This window comes from Puntigrus tetrazona, chromosome 4 (assembly GCF_018831695.1).
Source record: "Puntigrus tetrazona isolate hp1 chromosome 4, ASM1883169v1, whole genome shotgun sequence".
Lineage (NCBI taxonomy): Eukaryota > Metazoa > Chordata > Actinopteri > Cypriniformes > Cyprinidae > Puntigrus > Puntigrus tetrazona.
Window position 1 is genome coordinate 29,088,362 of NC_056702.1, and position 4,585 is coordinate 29,092,946.

The 4,585-nt window shown below is 39.4% G+C and overlaps 1 pseudogene; it reads right to left on the bottom strand.

Annotated features, from left to right (window-relative positions):
* Positions 1-1,305: 1,305 nt before the first annotated feature.
* LOC122342387 lies at positions 1,306-2,473 on the bottom strand (annotated as a pseudogene).
* Between the last annotated feature and the right edge of the window lie 2,112 nt (positions 2,474-4,585).

Genomic DNA, 4,585 nt, shown 5'->3' on the forward strand with positions numbered 1-4,585 from the left:
AATGTCTATACTCTCACTTGATCAATTTAATGCATCCTTGCTGAATAAATGTATTAATTTAAGTTCTTTCCTAAAACAACAACAAAAAAAAAAAAATTACCGACCCAAAACTTTTGAACGGTATTACAATGTTACAAAAGCTTTCCATTTCAGATAAATACTTTTCTTTTGAACTTTATATTCAAAGAATGAAAAAAAAAAAAAAATAAAAAAATAAAGTTTAACAGTTAGTAATGATCAAATGTTTCTTGAGCATCAAATCATCATATTAGAATGATTCCTGAAGGATCACGTGACTCTTTGCATCACAGGAATAAATTACACTTTAAAATATATTCAAATAGAAAAGTTATTTTACATTTTAATAATATTTCACAATATAACAGCTTTTTTTGTATTTTTAATAACAAATACAGCCTTGGTGAGCAGAAGAGACTTCTTTCAAAAACAAACAAAAAAATAAAAATAGTACAGTTTCCAAACTTTTGACATGCATATATTAAAAAAAAAAAAAAAAAAAACAGTCTGAACCTTGCAAGACTCAGAGCCGAACCAAGACCGAGACTCAGGCCACACCCAGAGGCAAGGCCGAGAGTCAGACCCAGACTAAGACCGGGCTCGAGTCCAGATCTTAGTCTGGGTCTGACTCTCGGTCTTGAGTCCTGGCCTTAGTTAAGGTCCGGATTAAGACCAGGACCTCTGAGCCGACTCCAGGTCCCGGAGTCCCAGGTCTGAGAAATGAGTAAGCTATGTTTACTCACCTTTGAAGAAACTCCAGAGTTGAAGCCAGCTCAGATGGATAGTGAATATTAAAACAGTAGTAGCTCCCGAACATGAGGCACAGTGCAGAAATGAAGGAGGAGATGTTTGTGTTAATAAGGTTCCGATCCAGACTCAGCATGTACCTTGTGGAGGAATAGCAGGACTGTCCTATGAACAAATTATTTAACAGGTTATATTAATAAGTGCTGCACTCACATGACAAATTCTAGAAACAGTGCAATTTAAAAAAAAAAAAAAAAAAAAAAAGATATGAAACAGACTTACCACAGACAATAACAACGGGTGTCAGAGGCACTTGCTCCAGTTGGACCTCTTCTGCCAGACATGTATCTTCTACATGGAAGAACATGGACTCCTCCTTCTCATCAAAGTAGCTGAGCAGAAGCAGGGTCATCTCTATCACGCCATCTGAACAGCCACTCTGGAGTCCCCGCATCCTCTGAAGCCTTGCATAATTCTGAAGGAATTTCTTGCTCTTGTTGACACAAACTGTGGTCAAGTAGTCGAGAAGCCTTTTTCCTTTCAAATCCAAATTTCGTGTGAATGTCTCTTTGAGGTCAATCCCAGTGAGTTCCATAAAGTGGACTGACATGCCAAGTTCATCAAACCAAAACGGCCACTCCTCTCTAAGGCATTTGATACTTTTTCCTGGTTGACATGTTGACGCTGTGTGTAAAATGTGGACTTCATTAAACATTTTACCTCCTCTGGATTGGCATCAGAGTGTTGGAACATCACCTTGAGTTTTTCCATCTTTTGCTGCTGGCTCTCTTGAGTTTCTTCAAGGGGCAGAAATTTTACATTCCATTTAATGCACCCATAAGTGTCCTGCATTGCTGCTCTATCTTCTAATGGGATCTCGTCTGTTTGGTCCGAGTCATCGGTCTGATGTTTTCTTTTTCTTATTTTGGGTGTTGAAGTGCGCCTCACATTTTCAATTCTGTTTTGCAACTGTTTGACAAGGAATGGTAGCCTGTTCCAACAATATCACCCTCTATTACATCTTGGAGAGAACTGCGATATTTTGCCACCATTTTTGTTGCAACGTCAGTTGAATGCTTTTTACCTACAAGAGGGCATTTTTGCATCATCTCAGTCACAACAATCCGGACCATTTGCCTCCTTAGTTTTGGGCCAGGCCTTTTTCCCCTCTCTAAAGCCTGCATCACTTCCTCAGGAAATTTACTCCATGGAATTTCAAAGTTGACGTCCCACTGTGTGTCAAGTCCTGGGCTGCTGGAGGAGCTTGACGATGAACTTTGGGGTGAAACAGAGAGCGTTGGCAGCGATTGGGTAGGTGAGGCTTCCACAGATGATAGTGAACTCTTCTCGGGAGTGTGGTCTTTAAATGGCAAAAATAAGATTGATTCACACTGTAAAATATTTCACAATGTCCATGTCTGCTTTTGATTTTGAATAGTTGTGTGGTGGTGTATAGTGTTTTTACTTACATTTCCGTTTCCAAGCAGAAAGAAGCTTTCTGGCTTCTACAGGTCTTAATGCTGTCATCAAATCAGCCTCCGTTACGGCGTAGATCATCATACGTCTCGACTCCAATGGACTGCAAGTGCTCTTCCAGGATGTTTTTGTTTACTGCTTGAAGTTGTGGTAGGACTTCCATGATGGCGACATCTAGGAAGGTTCGCTCTGAGTCAGTCATATTTGCACTAAAGAGAAAATGGCACCTTCAAACAAAACAGAAAAAATATATACAGTACATACACTTAACCGAGCAGGGACATGCATCAGGTAACATATATTAATGTCAAATTATTTACAGTAAGAAGTGAGCTTTAATTGGACTTTATTTCTCCACAATACTGTGTTTTAGTGGAATGACTTGGTATCCATCAAGAATGTATGACACCAAAAGATAGAAATCGGGCAGGTCATTAACGTTGATACACTGTAACCCAAGACTGTCCTTTGTCACAGAATACAGATGGTATTCTGAGAGGAAGGTGCCTTTGTGGATATCCATCAAAACATACACAGATGTGTCATTATGAATCAAGATGAGTAGAAGTTCACCAAACTCCATATACTCATCATTTCTGTACACAAGAAACTGTCCTTTTTTATATGCAGTGCCCTTGTACTGAGTGTCTGTGGTAACTGTGGTATTGCTTTCTGAAAAGGCTAACTCCCTGACTGCATGTTTAATAGTGTCACTGTAGAGGTGGGGATAAAACAAACAGCTGACCTTCACTTGCGGTAGTTTACTGCATTCTTGCCCAGCTAAAAGATATGCCTGATACATCTGATGACGCTCTGACAAAGTTTGACAAATGTTTTTGAAGTTTTTCAAGTGTCTGGCACATCTTTTAAAATAACTGTGCTTACTTTCAAACCTAAGCGTCCATAACCTAATCAATGGACCAAATTTCAAGATCAGTGCTGAATAATGGCGCAAATAGTGGTGCTTGGGTTTTAGTTGCACTTCAGGAAACAACATCTTTCTCAACTCCAAATATTCTTGGATCAAAATGTCAAGATATGCTATCTGGGACAAGGAAATGTTCTGAGCACAAATAAGATCCACAATGTCTTTTAGCTGGAGAGCAAACTGCCATACTTCATCCTCATGATTTTGCACTTTGTCACCAATCGAAACTGGTAGCAATCTCAAAAGGTTCCAGTTTTGAATGGCTTGCCCTAATAACTTGGCTCCATCCGGGTTGACGGCACATGGCTTTGTGAGTGCTTCAGATCCTTTGTACTTCAACTGTTTGATGCGCCTGTTTAAGAGCGAGTATGTGAACCATTTTTTCTTTTTTATAATGTTCTTCAGGTACAGCGTTAGATCATATGACAAGACTCCTTCAAAGAGGTCATGACCTAAACAGGGCGGGAGACCAGGCTGGGATACGTGAAAAGACTCAAGGGCATTAAAGATAGAGTTTACCTTTATCCTCTGACGCCTTGGATGTTTTCAGCCTGGAGATCAGCAACAGCTGCGCTCATACGTCTCTGGGGTGCGTAAGGTCACACTTCTTGTGATTTCACAGTACCTGCAAAAATATTGAGAGCGGCTGAAGTTCTCTGTAAACCCACCTATGCAATGAGAACCCAAGTTATCCCCAGCAATGCAGTAAAGACCCCCTTTACTGTTTGTCCATCTACATTTATTCCATCTGTCTCCAAGGATTTCAGATCTTCCAACAACTCTGAGAAAACTTTGGCTACTCCAAAACACCTAAGTTCATCCTCAACACACAACAAGACTAAAAACATATTATCAGTATTTGAACGCAAAATGAATGGGTAAATTTAATGGCTAATGAAATATAGACTGCAAGAACTTTGTGCATCTTTTTAGCAGAACTCAGGGGATTCACAATTTCAAATGAATCTTGGTACAAAATCAGTTTGAGGCTTTCAGGGTTTCACTGAAGAACTGGTGACATTTGAAATTTTGTCCATCATATAAATCCAGTAAAACCCTCTACATCAGGATCTCCAAACTGTTGTGACTGTGTATTCCTCCTTAAATGTGACTGTAAAAAGCTCTTCAGAGTTTCTGCTACTGGTATGTAGTAAGCAAATTTTGGTGTCATGTTTTCATCCATTCCCAGTGCCACTTTTTGGGGTTCTGTGTAATTAAACATTTTGTGAATGTCTGATTTCTAGAGTATGTAGTTCTTAATTGACCTGATGACAGGCAGAGAACAAATCTGACTCTTTAATGCAGTCACAGATTTTAGAGACTGCTTCATCTGATAGGCTCATATCATTTTTTAAAAAACTTACTCTAGTTATTGTATAGGCTTGACCTAACTCGTGCACATTCTGCATTTCCTCA